Consider the following 25,734-nt stretch of genomic DNA (forward strand, 5'->3'; position numbering starts at 1 on the left):
TTTTTTTTTTTTTTTTTTTTTTTTTTTTTTTTTTTTTTGGTATTTTTAGTAGAGACGGGATTTCACTATGGTGGCCAGGCTGGTCTCAAACCCCAGACCTTGTGATCTGTCCACCTCGGCCTCCCAAAGTGCTGGGATTATAGGCGTGAGCCACCGTGCCCAGCCAACTATTCTCTTTCTTTCCTTTCTTTCCTTTTCTTTTCCTTTTTTTTTTTTTTTTCTGAGATGGAGTCTCGCCCTGTTGCCCAGGCTGGAGCGCAGTGGTGCAATCTCAGCTCACTGCAACCTCCGCCTCCCAGGTTCAAGCAATTCTCGGCCTCCCTAAGTGCTGGGATTACAGGCGTGAGCCACCACGCCCGGCCTGGCCAGACTATTCTTAACAGAAAATCTAGCTAATGAATGTGCAATACAAATAAGCAAAGTTGGTAGGCCCATAGAATGCTAAGGAATGTTACCGTTTTAGTGACTGTGTCCATGAGGCACTATGCCTGGCACTGTCAATATCTGCTACCATCCCAGCACTTTGGGAGGCCAAGGTGGGCAGATCACCTGAGGTCAGGAGTTTCAGACCAGGCTGGCCAACGTGGCGAAAACCTGTCTCTACTAAAAATACAAAAATTAGCCAGATGTGGTGGTACACACCTGTAATCCCAGCTTCTTGGGAAGCTGAGGCAGGAGAACTGCTTGAGCCCGGGAGGCAGAGGTTGCAGTGAGCCGAGATCACACCACTGCACTCCAGCCTGGGTAGCAGGGCAAGACTGTCTCAAAAAAATAAAATGAAAATTTAAAAAATCTGTTACCATTAATACTCAATAGTCCTATCTTTCCTATTGTAAAATCCACCATGTTAATTGCAGAAGGTACATTAGGAAGTCAACTGGAGCCATTCTTCATTAACAATCACTTAAGAGGCAGTTTCATTCAAGCAAGCTTTTATAAATCCCAACTGTATTCTCCCCCCAAAAGGCAGCAGTCAACACTCTTACACATACTAACCTAATAATCAAGTGATCTAAGTCGTCACACAAGTCAATAAAGAAAACAATTAACAAAACAGAATCAAAGAAAGCATTTTACCTCACCACTAAAGAGCATCTTTGAAACTAGTGACTATGCTTTTGGAGAATGGGTGTTAAAATAGCTAGGCTTACAATTATATAAAACACATTTCTCCAGCTCTTTAACAAGGTGTCACAAGAGATTATTACATGCCTTTGTGAAATCAAGAACTAGTGTGTATGGCTAAGGAACTCTATTGATCCCTCTGTAAATGTCATGCAGTCCACATGAAGCAACCAAGAGAGAAATGTCAAGACAAGTTCGTATGCCATCCTAAAGAGGAACTAAGACTAGAAACCAAGTCTTCTGACAAACTCTATTTTTTTAAAATGATGTCCATTATTTAATGGCATAATTTTCCCCTAGTTTCTCAAGGCAAAAAAATTTTAAAAAAGATCAACTGGATACAGTGGCTCACACCTGTAACCTGAGCACTTTAGGAGGCTGAAGCAGGAGGATCGCCTGAGCCCAGGAGTTCAAGACGAACCTGGGCAACATAGCGAGAACTCATCTCTACAAAAAGTTAAAAAGTTAGTCAGGCACAGTAGCACATACCTGCAGTCGCAGCTACCTGGGATACTGATGCAGGGGGATCACCTGAGCCTAAGAGGTCAAGGGTGCAGTGAGCCTAGATCGCACCACTGTACTCCAGCCTGAACAAGAGAAGACCCTGTCTCTTAAAAACAGTAACAAAAAAAGTCTTGGTGTATGTGCTTGGCTGAGAAGCCAACAGGGCGAAGCTACCATCTGTGGGACTATGACTGAAGGCCTCTAAGTCAGAATCCCATCCAGGCGGAAAAACAGGGCAATGCCGCAGGGCCTTGGATAGCCTCGGCTACTGGTCCCCTGCTGCCGGCGGGACACTCTGCCCTACCACACATGGGGACACGGGTCTGGTGCAGAAAGCCCCTCTTCCTGGGAAACAAAGTGTGGCAGTAAAGGTGGCCACCCCCTCTCCTGTCACACAACACACATTCATGGGGAAACCTGGCACTAAACCTTTCACAGATGACCTGCTTCTGGATCAAGGTTTCATAGGTAGCAGAGCAGCTGCCTCGGTGCAATCTACTGAAAGTCAGCCCTTGACACAAGAGTTTGTTAACAAGCAAAAAACAAAAATAAAAATAAATAATTTTTTTAAAAAATTAAAGAAAATCATTTTTAAAAAGTCATCCTTGACTTTCCTCTTAATTCATACCCTATCATTAAATCCAATCAGTTCTACATTCAAAATAAGTCCTTAATCTGACTACCTCATCTCCTCATACTAAGACCACCTGGTCAAGCCACATTACAACCCACCAACTAGACTATTCCAACAGCATGCTCTCTAGTCTCCTAGCTTTCACTCTTGCCACTCTATAATCCATTCCCCATACGGTGGTCAGAGTGACTTTTTAAAATTTGAAACAAAGCTGCAGAAAGGCATAGTACAAAGAACTTTTTCATACTGCTTTGAAGTACATTATCTTCTCCATTACTTACAGTAATCCTGAGAAATAACTATAATAAGTTTACTTCCTCTTTTTTCATGGATAGACAAGGCTCAGAGAAGTGCACTGATTTGCCCAACATTAAACAGCGAGTAATTGGCAAGATCATGACTGGCCTTGTAAGTACTATCAATTATGCCATTCAAGTCCCTCTGCATGTATGCCACTTATTAATCACCCTCATAAGTCCTAACATCCTTTCAATGCCCAGAATTACAGGAATGTTTCAAAAGAACAGCTAGAGGTACGGAAACACCATGATTTTCAACCCTATCTACAAATTTCTCTCCTGCTAAAAGCATAATTCATGCTCTGACTACAGGTCTACCACATGGCAAATGTTTTTGTAAAGAATTCAAGGTGGCCGGGCACAGTGGCTCATGCCTGTAATCCCAGCACTTTGGAAGGTGGAGACGGGTGGATCACCTGAGGTCAGGAGTTCAAGACCAGCATGACCAACATAGTGAAACCTGGTCTCTACTAAAAATACAAAAAATTACCCGGGTGTGGTGGTGGGCGCCTGTAATCCCAGGTACTCAGGAGGCTGAGGCAGGAAAATTACTTGAACCCAGGAGGCGGAGGTTGCAATGAGCTGAGATCATGCCACTGCACTCCAACCAACCTGGGCGACAAGAGCAAAACTCCATACCAAAAAAAAAAGTTCAAGGTATAAGCAAAAGACCCCCAATAATGAGCAGTTTAGCAGCATATTCCATGAGGCAGCAAGCTACAGCATGCCAGCTGTATTTGTTAGGACACATGAGCTAAAAATGGCCTTTACATTTTTGTTTTAATGACTGGGGGAAAAAAATCAATGGAATATTTCATGACACCTGAAAATTCTTAGTTAATTCAAACTTCTGTGTCCATAACTGAAGTTTGATTAGAACACAACCATGCTCATTTGTTTATCTATGGTCCATGGCTGCTTCCACACTACAATGGCAGAGTTAAGCAGTTGCAATAGAGGTCACATGGCCTGAAAAGTCTAAATTATGTATCTGGTCCTTTACAGAAGAAGTTTACTAACCACTGCCAATCTCTTGGTTTTGTACCCCTCGCCAGCATCCTGATGCTCTCCTCCCTGCCAAGTCCAGATGAAGCTTCCCCTAGCATCTGATACTTCTCCCACCACTTCACACCGCATTTTGAGATGTATTAATTGCTACACATCTGACTCCACAGCCAGATAACAAAATAACAAGATGCTGAAGGGTGAGGCCCACATGTCCTGGTTTATTACTACATCCCCAGGGCCTAGCAATGCCCATTTATAGTAGGTGCCCAACACTGGCTGAATGAATGAAAGAACACAAGATACTTAACACAGATTAGATGATCTAAACAACTCTAAAATTTATAGGATTTTTTTTTTTTTTTTGAGACAGAGTCTCACTCTGTCACCCAGACTGGAGTGTAGTGGCTGATCCCGGCTCACTGCAAGCTCCGCCTCCCGGGTTCACGCCAATTTCCTGCCTCAGCCTCCCGAGTAGCTGGGACTACAGGCACCGACCATCATAGCCGGCTAATTTTTGTATTTTTAGTAAAGACAGGGTTTCAACACGTTTTCCAGACTGGTCTCAAACTCCTGACCTCAAGTGATCGGCCCGCCTTGGCCTCCCAAAGTGCTGGGATTACAGGCGTGAGCCACAGTGCCCAGCCTATAGAAGTTTCTTCTAGAAGATAGCAGAGATACAGATTATCAGACTTCCAGGGGAGACATACAAATGACTCTATCACTGGGCTCATTCCAATCAAAATCCCCAACTACATCCAAAATGGATCAGGGCTGGAGGATAGATTACAGAGTGGAAGGAGTGGTAAATCAATATGCAGCCCAATGTATTTTTTAAAGCACTTTTTAAAGTCCAGGGGTGGTGGCTCACACCTGTAATCCCAGCACTTTGGGAAGCCAAGGTGGGTGGATCACCTGAAGTCAAGAGTTTGAGACCAGCCTGGCGATCATGGTGAAACCCTGTCTCTACTAAAAATACAAAAAATCAGCCACGTGTGGTGGCAGGCGCCTGTAATCCCAGCTACTCAGGAGGCTGAGGCAGGAGAATCACTTGAACCCAGGAGGTGGAGGTTGCAGTGAGCTGAGATCACACCACTGTACTCCAGCCTCGGTGACAGAGCAAGGCTCTGTCTCAAAAAAAAAAAAAAAAAAAAAAAAAAATTTAATAGAAACTTTGCCAGGTGCAGTGACATGTACCTGTAATCTCAGACACTCAGGAGGCTGATGTGGGAGGATCACTGAGGCCAGGAGTTCAAGGCCAGCCTGCGCAACACAGCAAAACCCCATCTCCTAAAAAATAAAAATAGGCCAGGAGCGGTGGCTCATGCCTGTAATCCCAGCACTTTGGGAGACCGAGGCGGGTGGATCACGAGGTCAGGAGATCGAGACCATCCTGGCTAACCCAGTGAAACCCCGTCTCTACTGAAAATACAAAAAATTAGCCAGGCGCAGTGGCGGGCGCCTGTAGTTCCAGCTACTCGGGAGGCTGAGGCAGGAGAATGGCGTGAACCCGGGAGGCAGAGCTTGCAGTGAGCCGAGATCATGCCACTGCACTCCAGCCTGGGCTACAGAGCAAGACTCCGTCTCAAAAAAAAAATAAAAATAAAAAAATAAAACTAAATATTTTTAATTAAGTACATAGAATAGGAACTGCGAGTTCCAGTCTCAGATGTGAGAAAAGAGTTTACATATTACTGATCTATAGGACCAGTTTTAACCACCTCCCCCAAATTTTTTTCTCCCCCATTGCCTGAATCTTTATATATTTCACCATGTCACACTGCCTATTAGTCATCTAATTTATTCCCTCACCTTAAAAGAAAGCTCTTTTCTGAAATACAAATAGATCTGAAAAATGAAAGAAGATAACAAACTCTCATGTACTAATGTGGATGGATAAGGTAGTTTTAAGGGGAAGAGAACAGTAGGTATTACAAGAAGATGAAGACATCAAGGACTGAGACAGAACTAGATAAGATTCTGAAACAGAAAGAGCAGGGAAAACTAAGAATGCTGGGAAACAAATACAAAAATTAGCCCGGCATGGTGGTGGACACATGGAATCTCAGCTACTCAGGAGACTGAGGTGGGGAAAATCGCTTGAACCTGGGAGGTGGAGGCTGCAGTGAGCCGAGATTGCACCACTGCACTCCAGCTTGGGCGACAGAGCAAGACTCCGTCTTAAAAAAAAAAAAAAGAATGCTAGGAAACAGAACAAAAGAGCAGCAGAAGATGGTAAAGGGTACAGAAAATGAAGTGACACCCAATTCAGCATTTTTCCCCATTTTCTCCTGTAGAAAAATAGAAGAAAGGGCTCATCTCTGTGGCTTAAGAACTCTATTAGAAAAGGGCCGGGCATGGTGGCTCACGCCTGTAATCCCAGGACTTTAGGAGGCCGAAGCGGGCAAATCATTTGAGGCTAGGAGTTCGAGACCAGCCCGGCCAACAATGTGAAACCCCGTCTCTACTAAACAAATACAAAAATTAGCCAGGCGTGGTGGCACACACCTGTAATCCCAGCTACTCGGGAGACTGAAGCAGGAGAATCACCTGAACACAGAAGGCAGAGGTTGCAGTGAACCAAGATCACGTCCCAGCACTCCAAACTGGGAAGCAGAGCAAGACTCCGTCTCAAAAATATTAGAAATAAAAATAAAATAGCCTGGTGTGGTGGCTCATGCCTGTAATCCCAGCACTCTGGGAGGCCAAGGCAAGCGGAACACGAGGTCAGGAGATTGAGACCATCCTGGCTAATACAGTGAAACCCCGTCTTCTACTAAAAATACAAAAAAAATTAGCCAGGCGTGGTGACAGGCGCCTGTAGTCCTAGCTACTTGGGAGGCTGAGGAAGGAGAATGGTGTGAGTGAACCCAGGAGGCAGAGCTTGCAGTGAGCTGAGATAGCGTCACTGCACTCCAGCCTGGGCAACAGAGCGAGACTCTGTCTCAAAAAAATAAATAAAATAAAATAAATATAAAAATAAAAACAAAATAAAACCAGTAACAAAATGAGAATTGACTCCTGTCTCCACATTTCTATTCATTCCATAGCTAGAAATCTTTATAATGGTTGGAAGAAAAGGGGAGCAGGAGTGGCAAACATTAACAACAGGGGAAATAAACATTCGCCTTAATACTGACAGGACTCTTCCTAGAAAACCCAAGGAAATTAATTTGAAACTACTAGAATTAACGAATTCGATAATTTTTTAGATTAAAAGGGCATTCATACTTTACAGTAAGAAGGATTCTAAAACTGCATCCACGCCAGCAACACTAAGATTAAAAAGTGGTGGCAACAGCGCCACATGCAGTGGCTCCTGCCTGTAATCTAGGTGCTTTCTGAGGCCAAGGGAGGAAGACTGCTTGAGGCCAGAAGTTTGCAACCAACCTAGGCAATACAGTGAGACGCGTCTCTATTTAAAAAAAAAAAAAAAATTAGCCAGCATGGCTGTGCATGCCTATGGTTCCAGCTACTCAAGAGGCTGAGAAAAGGAGGGTCCCCTGAATCCAGGAATTTGACACTACAGTGAGCTGTGATTCTGTCATTGCACTCCAACCCAAGTGACAAAGCAAGACCCTGTGTCTTAAAAGAAAAAAAAAAAAAAGAAGGCCGGGCGTGATGGCTTACGCCTATAATCCCAGCACTTTGGGAGGCCAAGGTGCGTGGTTCACTTGAGGTCAGAAGTTCGACAACAGCCTGACCATCACGGTGAAACCCCATCTCTACCAAAAATATTTTTTTTTAAATTAGCTGGGTGTGGTGGTGCATCATGCCTGTAATCCCCGCTACTTGGGAGGCTGAGGCAGGAGAATCACTTGAACCCGGGAGGCAGAGGTTGCAGTGAGCCAAGATTGTGCCACTGCACTCCAGCCTGGGCAACAGAGCAAGACTCTATTTCAAAAAAAAAAAAAAAAGAGGTGATGGCAAACAAAATACAAATTGAGTACTGATAAATAGACTAAAATAGTATTTCTCTAGTCAGATTTAAATGTTAAATCCTTAAAACAACCACAAACGGTAAAATAATTCAATAAATGTACTTAAAACAAATAGTTATTGCACAATTAATTTAGATCATATTTCATAGTATATTCAACAAAGAAGTTCAGATGTATCAAAGAGTTACAAATAAATAATCCATTACATAAACTATTGATCCTAAAACCATATCCTGGCTTTGGGGGAGACAAGGAGAAAAAGTAATTTCTGAGTAAAGAGACAAGAAAGATGAATAGTAAAGTTAAATGAGTTCTGACATAAAACACGTAAACCTTTGCCAAGTTCACTTCTTCAACAACTACTTTTTAAATGCATACAACATTTCACACACTGTGCTTAGGCCGATTTTTCAGCGTTTGAATAAATCACGTATGAGCCCTCATCTCACAGAACTGAGGTCTAGCAGAAAACACAGTAAACAGCACAAAAAGCATACAGCAAGTTGCGATAAATAAGTACTAGAGGAAAAGACACATATCTCCAAGGGAACACGAACTTAGGAGGGACCACAGATGGAACGGTCATCAAAGTCTCCAATGCATGACATCAAAGCTGATGACAAAAGGAAGAACTTGCACCTTGGCCAGGTACAGTGGCTCAGGCCTGTAATCTCAGCGTTTTGGGAGGCCGAGACAGGTGGATCACATGAGGCCAGGAGTTTGAGACCAGCCTGGCCAACAGGATGAAGCCCCATTTCTAAAAGAAAAAAAAAGAAGAACACATGCCAACCAGATGAAGACTGGGGAAAGCCAGCAGCACAAAGGCCCAAAGCAGGTAAAAGAGGACTAACCTTAGTGACACCGACAAAGCAAGGGCGACTGATACAAGGCAACATTCTAAAGCACCAAGAAAAACACAGCTTCCCACACAACAAATCATCAACAAAGGGAAAGGTACATTCCTCACCATCACCTGAAAAAACTAAACAAAATGTGAAGCCAAAAGTTGATGGAGATGAAGCAAAACAAGTACATACACACGATCAACAGAACTATAAACTTGGTTGCTCTTTCTAAAAGACAATCTGAAAATAATGACAGAAACTAGCATTGCTCATAACTTTGAACTCAATTAGATTCAAAATACCTTCTATTTCCAAAAAAAAAAATTACTCTTCCTAACCTTAAAACTAACTGCACAAAAGATATCCACAGTGGGGAGAAAACAGTGATATTTAAAAAATAAGTGCTCGCTTCGTAGGCCAGGGACAGTGTCTCATGCCTGTAATCCCAGCACTTTGTGAGGTCAAGGTAGTTGGATCACCTAAGGTCAGGAGTTCAAGACCAGACTGGCCAACATGGTGAAACTCCATCTCTACTAAAAATACAAAAATTAGCAAGGCATGGTGGTGGGTGCCTATAAGTCCAGCTACTAGGGAGGCTGAGGCAAGAAAATAGCTTGAACCTGGGAGGTGGAGGTTGCAGTGAGCAGAGATCGTGCCACCACACTCCAGCCGGGGTGACAGAGTGAGACTCCGTCTCAAAAAAAAAAACAAAAAATAAGTGCTCACTTCAGCAGCACATATACAACCAGAACAATACAGAAAAGATTAGCATGGCCTCTGCCCAAGGATGACTAGCAAATTCATGAAGTGTTCTGTAATTTTTTATATAAAAAAAATAAGGCCGGGCGTGGTAGCTCACACCTGTAATTCCAGCACTTTGGGAGGCCAAGGTGGGCAGGTCACGAGGTCAGGACTTGGAGACCAGCCTGGCCAACATGGCGAAACCCCATCTTTACTAAAAATACAAAAATTAGCTGGGTGTGGTGGCGCTCGCCTGTAATCCCAGCTACTTGGGAGGCTGAGGCAGAAGAATAGCTTGAACCCGGGAGGTAGAGGCTGCAGTAAGCCCAGATCGCGCCACTGCACTCCAGCCTGGGCGACAAAGTGAGACTCCGTCAACCAAACAAACAAACAAACAAATAGAAACAAGCAAAAAGCCTAAAACTAAGGATGTAAATTGTGATGTATGAAATTTTACATTAGAAATTTTAAGAATATAGGTTGGATAATACCCAGAAATGTTTACTGTAACAAATATTAAGTAATAACATTTAGCAGTTTGTGTATACAGATAATATACAAAACAAAGACCTTCAAAAATTTCTAATCTGAAGTGACAAATTTAATTAACGTTTAGTAATCACCGGTTGCTCTGCTCAGTATCATGCTCAACTGTATACAGTATTTTTAATTCAAACAATACACTAGAGAAAAAAGAGTATTTTCACATTTGTCCCTCAGAAATGAAAACTGCTAATATTACAAGAAATAGCTCCATATTCCCTGAAAAAAACATCCTGAGAGCCAATCTCTTTCCTACTTTCCAGCAGTAGTTACTTTCTGCTTCCTGCTAGTTAATTTTGTACAGTTTTATGAGAGGAGAGACAGAAAATAATATACATATATATTTATTGACAATATTTGGTAATGAGCTTTTGGAAAATGTTTATAAATAGTATCATGCTTTATGTACCATTTACCAAACATTCTAGCCTAATGCTGTAATAACTGATCCAAATATAAATACCAACTAATCTACATTTATACCATTATTACATATAAATATACACTGATTTCTTCTAGTCATTTATATCAGACAGTGCTATGTTTCTGGGGGTTTTTTTGTTTTGTTTTGTTTGTTTTGAGACAGAGTTTCACTCCTGTTGCCCAGGCTGGAGAGAAGTGACGTGATCTCAGCTCACTGCAACCTGCGCGTTCCAGTTTCAAGTCATTCTCCTGCCTCAGCCTTCCAAGTAGCTGGGATTAAAGGTGCCCGCCTAATTTTTTTTTTTGAGACGGAGTCTCACTCTGTCGCAGCAGCAAAATCTCGGCTCACCACACCTTCTATCTACTGGGTTCAAGCAATTCTTCCATCTCAGCCTCCCAAGTAGCTGGGACTATAGGCACACGCCACCATGCCTGGCTAATGTTTGTATTTTTAGTAGAGATGGGGTTTCACCACACTGGCCAGGATGGTCTCGATCTCTTGACCTCATGATCCGCCCGCCTTGGCCTCCCAAAGTGCTGGGATTACAGGCGTGAGCCACCACACCCGACCAACGCCCAGCTAATTTTTGTATTTTTAGTAGAGTTGGGGTTTCACCATGTTGGCCAGGCTGGTCTCAAACTCCTGACCTCGTGATCCACCCGCCTTAGCCTCCCAAAGTGCTGGGATTACACGCATGAGCCACTGCGCCCAGCCCTGATGTTTCTGGTATTAAAATGCATATAAAGTTTGTCTGGGCACGGTGGTTCATGTCTGTAATCCCAGCACTTTGGGAAGCTGAGCCGGGAGGATCACTTGAGGTCAGGAGTTCGAGACCAGCCTGACCAACATGGTGAAACCCAGTCTCCACTAAAATACAAAAAAATTAGCCAGGTGTGGTGGCACATGCCTGTAATCCCAGCTACTCAGGAGGCTGAGGCAGGAAAATCGCTTGAACTCAGGAGGCAGAGGTTTGCAGTGAGCCAAGATCATGCCTCTGCACTCCAGCCTTCCAGCTTGGAAGATAGACCCAAATAATAATAATTAATTAATTAATTAACTTAAAGAACACTACTTATTGGTTGGACACAGTAGCTTATGCCTGTAATCCCAGCACTTTGGGAGGCCAAGGCGGGTGGGTCACTTGAGGTCAGGAGTTCGAGATCAGTCCAGCCAACACGGTGAAACCCCGTCTCTACTAAAAATACAAAAAAATTAGCCAGGTGTGGTGGCATATGCCTGTAATCCCAGCTACTCGGGAAGCTGAGGAAGGAGAATCACTTGAACCCACGGGGCGGAGACTGCAGTGAGCCGAGATGGTACCAATGCACTCCAGTCTGGGCAACAAGAGTAAGGCTCCGTTTCAAAAAATAAATAACACTACTTATTATCAAATAATTATTAAACTTCTAATAAAGGAAGACAAAAAATTCCCAATACCATGACTATTTATAGCCACAAGGTAATAAAGCAAACAATTGCGTTATCACTCAGTTTTTAAAAGAACTATGAGCAAATATTCAATTATCAAAAATCAACTCATAGCTTTAAAATGAACCTTGGGCTGGTTGTTGTGGCTCACACCTGTAATCCCAGCACTTTGGGAGACAGAGGCAGGAGAATTGCGTGAGCCCAGGAGTTCCAGACCAGCCTGGGAAATACAGTGAGATCTCATTTCTACAAAACATTTTGAAAACTGGTCATGGTGTTGTGTGTCTAGTTTCAACTACTGGAGAGGCTGAGGTGGGAGGCTCGACAGCCCAGGAGGCAGAGGTTGCAGTGAGATGGCGCCACTGCACTCCAGCCTGGGTGACAGACCAAGACTATCTTTAAAAATAAAAATTAAAAAAAAGCAGCCGGGCACAGTGGCTCACATCTGTAATCCCAGCGCTTTGGGAGACCAAGGCAGGCATATCAGCTGAGGTCGGGAGTTCAAGACCAGCCTGACCAACATGGAGAAACCCCAACTCTACTAAAAAGACAAAAAATAAGCCAGGTGTGGAGGCGGGCGCCTGTAATCCCAGGTACTCGGGAGGCTGAGGCAGGAGAATTGCTTAAACCCGGGAGGCAGAGGTTGCAGTGAGCCAAGATCGCACCACTGCATTCCAGCCTGGGCAACAAGAGCAAAACTCCATCTAAAAAAAAAAAAAAAAATCAACTTTGCTTATCGTATAAAAATAACATATATACCAAATTTTCAAATTAAATAACATTTACTAAAGCCAAAAAACACAAAAATGTTTATTTGTGAAAAAAATCAAATGTTATCTTGTTTACGATTTATGGTATCTTTCTTGAACTTTTCTTAAAAATAAATTTGGTATTGATTTATTGCCACCTACTGGTTAAATTCATATTTGAACGGTATTTCACATCAAATATTCACCACAGTAAATAGAAAACACAGAGAAAAAAGTAATGTTCTTTTCTTTACAACGTTTTAGTAAACTACTATGATAAATTCTGCTTTGGAAAAGTTTGTAAAGTTACCTCACAAAATGATGACTTGACTTTTAACAATATCTTCACTCAAATTTTTCTTTAGTGTGTTGGGACTGTTTTAAAATACCATTATAATTTGTTAGAAATATAAAACCTTTAATGAAAATACTTTCAAGATGTTATTTTTTAATTTATAACTCAAATATGTATATGTACCAGTTTTCCAGAATACTGGAGTTATATAGAATTTAGGATATTACCATCTTTTTACAGCTGATTTGTTACGACTGAAAACCAAAAAAAAGTTCCCATTACATTTGTTGTTATACGTTTTAAGTAAATTTTACTCTATAGCAATCCCTCCTCTAAATTTCTTTTTCATACTAACACGTTGGTTGAGGAAAGAGTCTGTTGTCTTACTGAACTACTTTTAAAACCACTTCCAGATTTTAAAAGCATAACGAATTTAATACACTCTGAGTTCTCAATTCTAATAAATCAACTGTAAAAAGGCATTCCCTAAAGTGACAGTGGAAATGTGAACACGGATTGAGTTTTTGTTTTTGTTTTTGTTTTTGTTTGAGACAGGGTCTCTCTCTGTTGCCCAGGCTGGAGTGCAAATGGTGCCATCTTGGCTCACTGCAACCTCTGGCTCCTAGGTTCAAGCGATTCTTCTGCCTTAGTCTCCCAAGTAGCTGGGATTACAGGCACCTGCCACCACACCTAGCTAATATTTGTAATTTTAGTAGAGATGGAGTTTCACCATGTTGGCCAGGCTGGTCTCAAACTCCAGCTCTCAAGTGAGCCGCCCACTTCGGCCTCCCAAAATGCTGGGATTACAGGCATGAGCCATCATGCCCGACCTTGATATGAGTTTTAGATGACACCAGAAAAATTATGATAATTCTGTTGGGTGTGATAATGCATTATGATTATGTAATAAATGCATGATTGCTATGGGCTGAATTGTGTCCCCCCAAAATTCCTGTGTTGAAGCCCTTACCCCATGTGATATCTGAAGGTGGGGCCTTTGGTAGGTAATTAGTGTTAGAGGAAGGCATCACAGTGGGGCTCATGAAGAGATTCTTATTGTTTTTTTTTTGTTTTGTTTTTGTTTTGTTTTTGAGATGGAGTCTCACTCTGTTGCCCAGGCTGGAGTGTAATGGCACGATCTTGGCTCACTACAACCTCTGCCTCCCGGGTTCAAGCGATTCTCCTGCCTCAGCTTACTGAGTAGCTAGGATTACAGGCACCTGCCACCACACCCGGTTAATTTTTGTCTTTTTAGTAGAGACAGGGTTTCACCATGTTGGCCAGGCTGGTCTCAAACTCCTGACATCAGGTGATCCACCTGCCTCAGCCTCCCAAAGGATTACAGGCATGAGCCACCGCACCTGACCTCAGGATGGGATTATATAAGGAGAGACACCAGACAGCTTGCTCCCTAACTCTCCTAAGCGCGATGGCACAGTGAGACAGCAGCCATCTGCAAGCTAAGAACAGGTCTCGCCTGGAACCTGACCATGATGGCAGCCTTATCTCAGACTTTCGGCCTCCAGCACTGTGAAAAAGAAATGTCTGTTGTTTTAAGCTACCCAGTCTATGGTATATTGTTACGGCAGCCCAAGTCGACTAAGACAGTGATGTATACAGAAATACGTAAGGGAGAAATAATATGCAAGAGATACGGCAGTAATATGCCAACTGCTTTTAAATACAGTTGCAAAAAAAGAAAAAAATGGAACAAAACCTTAATGATTGTTAAATTTAGGTGCCAGGTACTTAGTGGTTTAACATGCTATCAGTTCAGTTTGTAAGTCTGAAGTTTCTTATAATTAAAAAAACTTTTAAAAAGAATATAAAAAATACTTTTTCAAAGTAACTCCTCTAACCAAAACCCTGAAAATAAAATGTTTTAAGATAAAGTACTAATTTGAAGTTATTACAAGGCAAAAATAAAAGGTGAATAAAACTTTACCATCTTTAAATGAATTTAGTAAAAATTGTTACAAGTTTTTTTGTTTTGTTTTGTTTTGTTTTTTGTTTTTGAAACAGAGTCTCCCAGGCTGCAGTGGCACGTCTCGGCTCACTGCAACCTCCACCTCCCCAGCTCAAGCGATTCTCCTGCCTCAGCTTTCCGAGCAGCTGGGATTACAGGTGCATGCCAGCAGCGCCACCACAGCTGACTGATTTTTTTGTAATTTTAGTAGAGTCGGGGTTTCACCATGTTGGCCATGCTGATTTCTAACTCCTCACCTCAGGTGATCCATCTGACTCAGCCTCCTAAAGTCCTGGGATTACAGGCATGAGCAACTATACCCCGCAGATTCTAAAGATAATATAAAAGTCCAACCTAAGGGTCTCAAGCTAAAAGCACTGACCTTAAAGGCTAGTATTCTGTTGTAATTAAGTGGCCTGTTCAAATCACTTTTATCAGGTGTTAAATTTTCTCAATTATGAAAGAGAAATAATTTTTGAATCCTGTTGTAAATAGGATGTTGTTCATTGCACATATCCAATAACTTACTTTTTTTTTTTTTTTTTTTTTTTGAGACGGAGTCTGGCTCTGTCGCCCAGGCTGGAGTGCAGTGGCCGGATCTCAGCTCACTGCAAGCTCCGCCTCCCGGGTTCACGCCATTCTCCTGCCTCAGCCTCCCGAGTAGCTGGGACTACAAGCGCCCGCCACCTCGCCCAGCTAGTTTTTTGTATTTTTTTTAGTAGAGACGAGGTTTCACCGTGTTAGCCAGGATGGTCTCGATCTCCTGACCTCGTGATCCACCCGTCTCGGCCTCCCAAAGTGCTGGGATTACAGGCTTGAGCCACCGCGCCCGGCCGCCGATAAATTACTTTTGAAGTATTTTACTTTTATCCTATAGTTTGGAACTGTTTATTTTGGCCCTTTTTGGCTATAATAGTTCTCAAATTAGAACCTTGGATTTTTCAAAAAGATAATATCACCTGAAAATAGTAAGCTTTGCTTCTTTCTAACCTGTTTGGGGTGTTTTTATCTGACTGCACTAACACTGCTAAATACCGTAATACTACACAACAAAAAGGGAGAGCAGTCAACTCAATATTGTCCCTGATTTTAAAAGGAATAGTAATAGTTATGACATTAACTATTAAAACTAATTTTTTCAATAATTTTTAAGAAAGTGTCTATTTGTATTTTATAAAGAGTTTTCAAAGGACAGATATTCAAGCATGTGCCTTTGATCCATTCTTGCATTAATTAAGTCACGGAAATCAGTTCTAAAACAAGGATGAATAATTTCGTATTTTATGTAATTGTGAGACATCATTGTAAACTATTCAAAGTTTTATGCCCAAAATACATGACCTCAGGAATTTTGAATAGAGGAACAAAAAGCCATTCCTCCTCTAGTTAAAGATTCCAAACTAGTTTTGATGTTCTTAAATCTGTTTATTTCAATCACCTCATTCATTCCACAAGCACTTACTAATTACCTGTGATCCAGGTACTACGAACCAAACACAGAAGAATATAATAATGATTAAGAGACAACTTCTCATCTTCAAGGAGCTCACCTAATTGTCATAAATATTGTTAACAAAATAATGAAGGAAGAAACATCCACCTGAGATATCCAGAAAAATTCAGAGGAAGGAACAGCAGTCCTGAACACTGAGTGACAGCAGTCAACGGCATCTCTCCAAGTACAGGCCATGAACTCCTGTGAACCCCTGAGAATAATACTAAAATATTGTTTGCTTTTTTCACTGACAGTGCAGTAGCAAAGGTATGTGCCTGGCCAGGATCCTGGTCCTGATTCATGCTAAGGCACTAGTATTTCTAGTGCCTTGATTGATGCTAATACTAGTGCTTTGGCATGAATCAAGGACAGGCTCCTGGCCAGGCACAGTGGATCACGCCTGTAATCCTAACACTTTGGAAGGCCAAGGCGGGCAGATCACTTGGCAGCAGTTTGAAACCAGCCTGGCCAACATGGTAAAACCCCATCTCTACTAAAAACACAAAAATTGTCCTGGCGTGGTGGCACACACCTGTAGTCCCAGCTACGCAGGGGGCTGAGGTGGGAGGATCACTTGAGTCCAGGAGGCAGAAACTGCAATGTGCCAAGATCATGAAACTGCAGTGTGACACTGTCACAGGAAAAAAAAAAAAAAAAAAGGCCAAGATCCGTAACTATACTAGTAGTAATTATATTCTTCATCATCATTTTTTAAATGTCTGTAACAAAGAAGTAAAAATTTATTTTTATTAATCTCTAACCTTAAATATATATCTTTTCAAAATTCTGTGTGAGAAAATGGGAAGCATGCATAAAGAACTTATGCCATACACCAAAATACAATGACTATTTCAAGAAAAAGCAAGTGGGCAGTTGAGTTGTGAGCTAAAGCAGTCAATTTTTTCATGGAGCACCACGAAAGAACGAAAGATATCAATTATGGTTATGCAAAGTGAGATATACAACATTTTCTTTTCTTTCCTTTTTTTTTTTTTTGACAGGGTCTTGCTCTGTTACCCAGGCTGGAGTGCAGTGGTGGCGTCATCACAGCTCAATGCAGCTTCTATCTCCCAGGCTCAAGTGATCCTCCCACCTCAGCCTCCCAAGTAGTTGGGACCCCAGGTGTATGCCGCCACACTTTTTTTTTTTTTTTTTTCCTGTAGAGATGGGATATCACTATATTGACCAGGCTGGTCTCAAGTGATCCTCCTGCCTCAGTCTCCCAAAGAGCACCTGGGCTATACACTGAAATCTGAATTTCCTGTAATGTCACAAAATCTTCTGAATTTTTTCAATCATTTAACAATGTAAAAGCTACCTTACAAGCCATACAAACACACATGACAGGCTATATCTGGCCAGCAATCCGCAGTTTGCAGACCCCTGCTCTACACTCTAACTTAAAGATGTGACTGTACAATCCTTCCACTATTCCATATTTCCTAAGTACCACAATTAACTTTTTTGCAAGTCTTTCTGCTAACCCTCGTGTGATGGCCTCTGGGAAATGAACAATTAGGCATTCTTCTGATTTAAACCCATTAAGCTTCACCCACACTCACACTTTAAAAAAAAAACAGAAGGCCGGGAGCAGTCACTAACGCCTGTAATCCCAACACTTGAGGCCAAAGCAGGTGGAACACCTGAGGTCAGGAGTTCAAGACCAGCCTGGCCAACATGGTGAAACTCCGTCTCTATTAAAAATACAAAAACTAGCTGGGTGTGATGGCAGTTACCTGTAATTCCAGCCACTAAGGAGGCTGAGGCAGAAGCATCACTTGAACCCAGGAGGCAGATGTTGCCGTGAGCCGAGATCGCACCATTGCACTCCAGCCTAGGCAACAAGAGGGAAACTCCATCTCAAAAAAAAAAAAAAAGCAAGAAAGAAAAGAAAACTCGCTTATCTAGTTTCTGATTTGAAACACTGTAGGTGTAAATCCCAGCACTTTGGGAGGCCGAGACGGGTGGATCACGAGGTCAGGAGATCGAGACCATCCTGGCAAACTCTGGGAAACCCCGTCTCTACTAAAAGTACAAAAAAAAATTAGCCGGGCGTGGTGGCAGGTGCCTGTAGTCCCAGCTACTTGGGAGGCTGAGGCAGGGAAATGGCGTGAACCTGGGAAGCAGAGCTTGCAGTGAGCCAAGATCATGCCACTGCACTCCAGCCTGGGTGACAGAGCGAGACTCTGTCTCAAAAAAATAAATAAAATAAAATAAAAATAAAACACTGAAGGAAGGAAAGGGGGATTTTAAGTAGTTGTGTAAATGACACAAAGAACAGTAACAACTGTTCTACTGATGTCAAATATCAAAAGAGTCCATTATGATGAATCTCAATTCTCAGTCTCAACTTTTCTCCCATAGATTCAAAAACTAAAATCTAAACAGTAGCTTTTGAGTTTGATGAGATATCCTAAAGTAATTCTCACATTTTAAAGAAATGCCAAAAACTAAACAAATGAATAATATGACCAAGTATATCACAAGAAACGAAAAAAAAATTCATTATAAGGAAAACACATTATATGTGTGATATAACAATTATAAATTATTACAGGGAATAACATGAAAGACAACTGAAACAGCTTATCTTTCAAAGGATGAAAACTTCTCAAACTCATGCATCTATATATTCATTCATATTTATTTTACACATGTACATGTCAATGTGTTTGGACATTGGGCAAGAAATTGGTGTCCAAAACAGACATGGTCTGTGTGCTCTTGGGCCTATGTTCTACATCTGCTCTTTCCATTATCATAGCCATCAGCCCCATGTAGCTATTTAAATTTAAATTAGAGTTAAATAAAATTAAAACCAGTTCTTCGGTCACACTAGTCACACTTCACATGGCCAAGGGCCAGCTTTCAGCTATGATACTGGACCTCACAGACACAGAATGTTTCCATAATCACAGAAAGTTCTGTTCAGTAGCAAAGGTTTAAAACGTTATGTACTTCCCTCTCTCTGCTGACTAGACATTAAGATGAAACTTAACTTCTGTCTTTTAAAAAAGAGGGCAAAATTTCACTGCTGTCTTTTAAGGAAGTACCAGGTGACAGTATTTCTACAGATGTACTTTATATCAAAGCTGAAAAACCTTCTAAGATTTTCTAATCCAGCAAAATAATCACCAAATGCTTTTACCAAGGTTTTAAAGTTTTTTAAAAAATTCTTGGAGGTAAGTATTTCATCATCAATAACTATTTCAATTTACTAATTGGCTTCAAACCATTCTCAACTGCATTCACAACTACAGTATTTCCTTTCCTAGAAAGTGAAGGATTCTGCACTTAACTGATTATCACATAACTCTCCATGATGCAGAAAACAGCTCCTGCTTGTCACCTCTGCGTGGTGACTGGAACACAGAGGGTACTCAAACAACTGTTACATGAAGGTCAATAAACTGTAAGTCTCCAGCACTGTCAAAAGCAATACAAGGCCAGGCGTGGTGGCTCATGCCTATAATCCCAGCACTTTGGGAGGCCGAGGCGGGCGGATCACGAAGTCAGGAGTTCAAGACCAGCCTGGCCAATATGGTGAAACCCTATCTCTACTAAAAACACAAAAATTAGCCAAGCATGGTGGTGCACACCTGTAGTCCGAGCTACTCAGGAGGCTGAGGCAGAAGAATGGCTTGAACCCCAGGAGGCAGAGGAGGTTGCAGTGAGCCGAGATTGCACCACTGCACTCTAGCCTGGGTGACACAGAGCAAGACTCCATCTCAAAAAGAAAAACAAACAACAACAACAAAAAACCCACAAAAGCCACATTCCATTTCACAACCCTAGTTACTGATGGAGCTTCAAGTCTGTGCTGCTTATTTGTTAAAAAAAAAAAACAAAAACAAAAAAAAAAAAAAACTTTATTAACTGCATGATTTAAGCAGCACCGAACATCTGTTGGGTATCAGTTTTCTGGGTCCCTGAAAATCAAGGACTTACTAAAAAGTAAAAATTCTACATGAAGAAATAAAATACTGCACATTGCCTGGGAACCGTAAAATTAATATAAATTAATTTATCTTTTACTTAGCTATGAGATAGACTGGCTTTTTTTTTTTTTTTTTTAAAGATAAGGTTTCACTCTGTCACCCAGGCTGAAGTGCAGTGGGCATGATCATGGCTTACTGAAACCTCGACCTCTGGGCTCAAGTGATCCTCCCACCTCTACTCAGCCTTCTAGGTAGCTGGGATTACAGACACGCGCCACCAGGCCCAGCTCATTTTTTAATTTTTGTAGAGACAGGGTCTTGCTACGTTGCCCAGACTGTTCTTAAACTCCTAACTCAAGCAATCCTCTGGCTTCAGTCTCCCAAAGTGCTGGGATTACAGGCCACCATGCCTGGCTAACTTTTTTTTTTTTTTTTTTTGTAGAGACAGTCTCACTAGCCCAAGCTGATCTCAAACTCCTGGACTCAAGTGATCCTCCCACCTCACCCTCTCAAAGTGCTGGGATCACAGGAGTGAGCCACCACAGTGACCACAGACTGGCTTATAAATATGTGTAACTACCATGAGATATTCAGCCGAAGAATGAGGGGGAGGGAGAGGAGGAGGAAAAATTATGGCTGGGCAGGACAGCCCACGCCTATAATCCCAGCACTTTGGGAGGCTGAGGCAGGAGGATCACTTGAGTCCAGGAGTTTGAGACTAGCCTGGGCAGCTTGACGAGACCCCCATCTCTGCAAAAAAAAATTAAAAATTAGCCATGCGTGGTGCCACATACTTGTGGTCCCAGCTACTTGGAAAGCTGAAGCGGGAGAACTGCTTGAACCCGGGAGGCGGAGGCTGCAGTGAGGAGAGATGGCACCACTGCACTCCAGCCTGGGTGACAGAGCGAGACTCCGCCTCAAAAAAAAGCCACATGTGGTAGCTCGCACAATTAATTCTAAACTACATTAACAAAGACATCTCAAATGTCTCAACTACTCGTGAAAGACAGCTGTATCAAAATTGCACACTTTCCCTGAAAACAGAAATCAAAATGTTTTCAAATTAGTCCATACCAATGACATATACCATTAACATTAGTGAGAATATGGCTGTTTGGCAAACTTCTTTTTTTTGAGACGGAGTTTCGCTCGTGTTCCCCAGGCTGGAGTGCAATGGTGCAATCTCAGCTCACTGCAACCTCCGCCTCCTGGGTTCAAGTGAGTCTCATGCCTCAGCCTCCCAAGTAGCTGGGATTACAGGCATGGGCCACCACGCCCGGCCAATTCTGTATTTTTAGTAGAGAAGGGGTTTTTCCACGTTGCTCAGGCTGGTCTCGAACTCCCGACTTCAGGTGATCCCCCCACCTTGGCCTCCCAAAGTGCTGGGATTACAGGTGTGAGCCACCATGTCCAGTCACATTTGAACTATTTTCTAACCAAACTGGTTCTGCCCAATCAGGTGATATGCTTTAAAACAGAAAAAATTTTATCTAAAGAAAATTATCATTCATGCCAGCACTGAAAACAAAAAATAAAAAATAAGAAATAAATATACCAGAGCAGTGGCTAATGCCTGTAATCCCAGCACTTTGGGAGGCCGAGGCAGGTGGATCACCTGAGGTCAGGGGTTCGAGACCAGCCTGGCCAACATAGCGAAATCCCATCTCTACTAAAAATACAAAAATTAGCTGGACGTGGTGGCGCTTTCCTGTAATCCTAGCTACTTGGAAGTCTGAGGCAGGAGAATCGCTTGAACTCAGGAGGCAAAGGCTGCAGTGGGCCTAGATCACATCACTGTACTCCAAACTAAGCAATAGAGTAAGATTTTTGTTTCAAAAAGAAAAGGAAGAAAGAAAGAGAGAGAGAGAGAGAAAGAAATAAAGAGAGAGAGAGAGAGAAAGAAAGCAAAAGAAAGAAAGAAAGAAAGAGAGAGAGGCCGGGCGCGGTGGCTCACGCCTGTAATCCCAACACTTTGGGAGGCCGAGGCAGGCGGATCACGAGGTTAGGAGATGAAAACCATCCTGGTGAACACGGTGAAACTCCGTCTCTACTAAAAATACAAAAAAATTAGCCATGTGTGGTGGCGGGCGCCTGTAGTCCCAGCTTCTCGGGAGGCTGAGGCAGGAGAATGGCGTGAACCCGGGAGGCAGCGGAGCTTGCAGTGAGCCGAGATCACACCACTGCACTCCAGCCCAGGTGACAGAGCAAGACTCCGTCTCAAAAAAAAAAAAAAAAAAAAAAAAAAAACAACGAAAGAAAAGAAAAGAAAGAGATCAGAGCCTGCTGTCAAGAACCTATAGCCGGGCGCGGTGGCTCAAGCCTGTAATCCCAGCACTTTGGGAGGCCGAGACGGGCGGATCACGAGGTCAGGAGATCAAGACCATCCTGGCTAACACGGTGAAACCCCGTCTCTACTAAAAAATACAAAAAACTAGCTGGGCGTGGTGGCGGGCGCCTGTAGTCCCAGCTACTCGGGAGGCTGAGGCAGGAGAATGGCGTGAACCCGGGAGGTGGAGTTTGCAGTGAGCTGAGATCCGGCCACTGCACTCCAGCCTGGGCAACAGAGCGAGACTCTGTCTCAAAAAAAAAAAAAAGAACTTATGAAAGAATTAGGGGGGCCAAGCACGGTGGCTCACGCCTGTAATCCCAGCACTTTGGGAGGCCAAGGTAGGCAGGTCATCAGAGGTTGGGAGTTCGAGGCCAGCCTGACCAACAAGGAGAAGCCCCATCTCTACTAAAAATACAAAATTAACTGGGTATGCCTGTAATCCCAGCTACTCGGGAGGCTGAGGCAGGAGAATCACTGAAACACGGGAGGCAGAGATTGCAATGAGCTGAGATCATGCCATTGCACTCCAGCCTGGGCAACAAGAGTGAAACTCCATCTCAGGAAAGAAAAAAAAAAGAATTAGGAAAAGAGAGTAATAACATACAGTAGCATTAAAGTACAACCACACCTTAATACCCTATGTAATCAGAGATCCTTCACAAATATCCATGTGAAAGTCCTAGGGTCAAGGACTGGCTAAGTCCAAAAACCAGAGATAACTGAACAGACACAACAGGAAGAAAAGAGTAAATAGCAAAGTTACTATTTACTGAATGGTGCCCTTTTTTTTTGAGCCGGAGTCTCGCTCTGTCGCCAGGGTGGTGTGCAATCTTGGCTCACTGCAACCTCCGCCTCCCAGGTTCAAGCGATTCTCCTGCCTCAGCCTCCTACATAGCTGGGATTACAGGCACATGCCACCACGCCTGGCTAATTTTTGTATTTTTAGTAGAGATGGGGTTTCGCCATGTTGGCCAGGCTGGTCTCGATCTCCTGACCTCCTGATCCACCTACCTCGGCCTCCCAAAGCGCTGGGATTACGGGTGTGAGCCACCATGCCCAGCCAAACAGTGCCTGTCTTAATACAGCAGGCATTATGCAAAATATATCGCCTGAATTTTTACTTAATCCTCACAATAACCCTGTAGTTGCTATAATTTTTTTTTTTTTTTTTTTTTTTTTTTTTTGAGACGGAGTCTCTCTCTGTCACCCAGGCTGGAGTGCAGTGGCTCAATCGCAGCTCACTGCAACCTCCGCCTCCCTCGTTTCAAGCAATTCTCCTGCCTCAGCCTCCCGGGTAGCAAGAACTTACAGGCATACAGCAACACACCCAGCTAATTTTTGTATTAGTAGAGATGGGGTTTCTCCATATTGGCCAGGCTGTTCTCGAACTCCTGACCTCAAGTGATCTGCCCACCTTGGCCTCCCAAAGTGCTATAGTTGCTATAATTAATCCCATTTTACAAATGAGGACACTGAGGCACATAGACAGCTTAAACATGTTCAGATTACATGGCTATTAAGCCATTATACAGCAGGATCAGGATAAGAAGCCACGTCTGCCAGCTAACCCTATACTACATTAAAGTTTACAGAGCCTATCTTATGTGCTTTATCTATTTGCTACCACCTTTTGATATGATTTGAACGTTTATCCCCTCTGAAACTCACATTTAAACTTAATCCCCAATGCGGCAGTATTATGAGGCACATCTTTAAGAGATGACTGGGTCATGACGGTTCTGCCCTCATGAATGGAACCTATTAATGGATTAATGGGTTAACAAATTTTAATGGGTTATCCTGGGAGTGCGACTGGTGGCTTTATAAGAGGAAGAGATCTGAGCAAACGCACTCAGCCCCCTAACCATGTGATACTCTAGGCCGCCGTGGGACTCTGCAGAGTCCCCAACAGCAAGAAGGTCCTCATTAGATGCACCCCCTTGACCTTGGCCTTCCCAGCATGCAGAACTGAAAGAAATAAATTCCTTTTCTTTATAATTACCCAGTTTTGGCAGGGCCCAGTGGCTCACCCCTGTAATCCCAGCACTCTGGAAGGCTGAGGCGGGCGAATCACCTGAGGTCAGGAGGTTGAGACCAGCCTAGGTGAGAGAGTTAGACTCCGTCTCAAAAATAATAATAATAGTAATAATAAATTACCAGCCGGGCGCAGTAGCTCACGCCTGTAATGAGCCTTGGGTGACTGAGGCGGGAGGATCACCTGCGGTCTGGAGTTCAAGACCAGCCTGGCCAAAATGGTAAAACCCCATCTCCACTAAAAATACAAAAAATTAGCTGAACGTGGTGGCCGGTGCCTATAATCTCAGCTACTCGGGAGGCTGAGGCAGCAGAATCGCTTGAACCTGGCGGGGCGGAGATTACAGTGAGCCAAGATCGTGCCATTGTACTGCAGCCTGGGCTACAAGAACAAGACTCCATCTCCAAAAAAAAAAAGAAGAATAAATAAATAACCCAGTCTCAGGTATTCAGTTACTGCAACAGTAAACAGACTAAGACACCTTTATAATCCACTGTAAAGTAGGCTGTGCAGTTTGACGATCCTGTTTTTCTAGAGAAAATAAGAAATTCAGGGAAGATGAATCATTCCCTCCCTACGGAGCACGCAGCAGAGCTGGGTCTGGAATCCCCGTCTTCTGACTCTTCACCACTGTTTTTCCTCCTCAATATGCTTAGCCAGTGTGGTAGTTTCAAAAATATGTTCACAAATTACTTAATTTGCATCTCTTCAAAGGGCAGAACCTGAACTCTCCCTTGAGTATGGGCTGTACCCAGTAACTCCCTTCTAACAAATGCAGAACTTGACAGTGTGAGACTTCTAAGGGTGCATTATAAAAATGTAACCGCAGCTTCCTCCTTGTTCCCTCTTGATGAAGCCAGCTGACATGTTGTGAGAACATTCAAGAAGAGGTCCACAGGGCAGCAAACAAGGCCTCCTGCCAACAGCCTGGAAGCAGATTCTCCAGCCCCAGCCAAGCCTTCAAAATGACTGCAACCCTGAGCCAGAACCACCCCACTAAACTGCTTCCAAATTCTTAACCCATAGAAACTAAGATGATAAATGCTGCATTAAACCACTATGCTTCACAGTTACTTATTATGTGGTAATAAATTGCTAATACAACTAGGGGCTGTGTGTGGTGGCTCACACCAGTAATCACAGCACTTTGGGAAGCCAAGGTGGGCAGATCACCTGAGGTCAGGAGTTCGAGACCAGCCTGGCCAACATGATGAAAAACAGCCTCTACCAAAAATACAAAAATTAGCTGGGCATGGTGGCGTGCGCCTGTAATCCCAGCTATTCAGGAGGCTGAGGCAGGAGAATCACTTGAACCCAGGAGATGAAGGTTGCAGTGAGCCGAGATCCCACCAGTGCACTCCAGTCTAGGTGACAGAGCGAGACTCCATCTCAAAAAACAAACAAAAAAAATCAACTCTTGGCTAGTTATCGGAATTAC

The 25,734-nt window shown here is 42.9% G+C and overlaps 1 protein-coding gene and 1 non-coding gene across 9 annotated transcripts in view; one reads left to right on the top strand and one right to left on the bottom strand.

Moving 5' to 3' along the window:
- Window positions 1-25,734, bottom strand: part of SRPK2 (SRSF protein kinase 2) — a 303,416-nt gene that overhangs the window by 225,038 nt on the left and 52,644 nt on the right. The gene's annotated exons all lie outside the window — the stretch shown is intronic.
- LOC112621867 lies at window positions 9,072-9,175 on the top strand. The gene has a single exon (XR_003118803.1). It is a non-coding gene; the product is annotated as a U6 spliceosomal RNA (small nuclear RNA).

The sequence above is a fragment of the Theropithecus gelada genome, chromosome 3, assembly GCF_003255815.1.
Source record: "Theropithecus gelada isolate Dixy chromosome 3, Tgel_1.0, whole genome shotgun sequence".
NCBI lineage: Eukaryota > Metazoa > Chordata > Mammalia > Primates > Cercopithecidae > Theropithecus > Theropithecus gelada.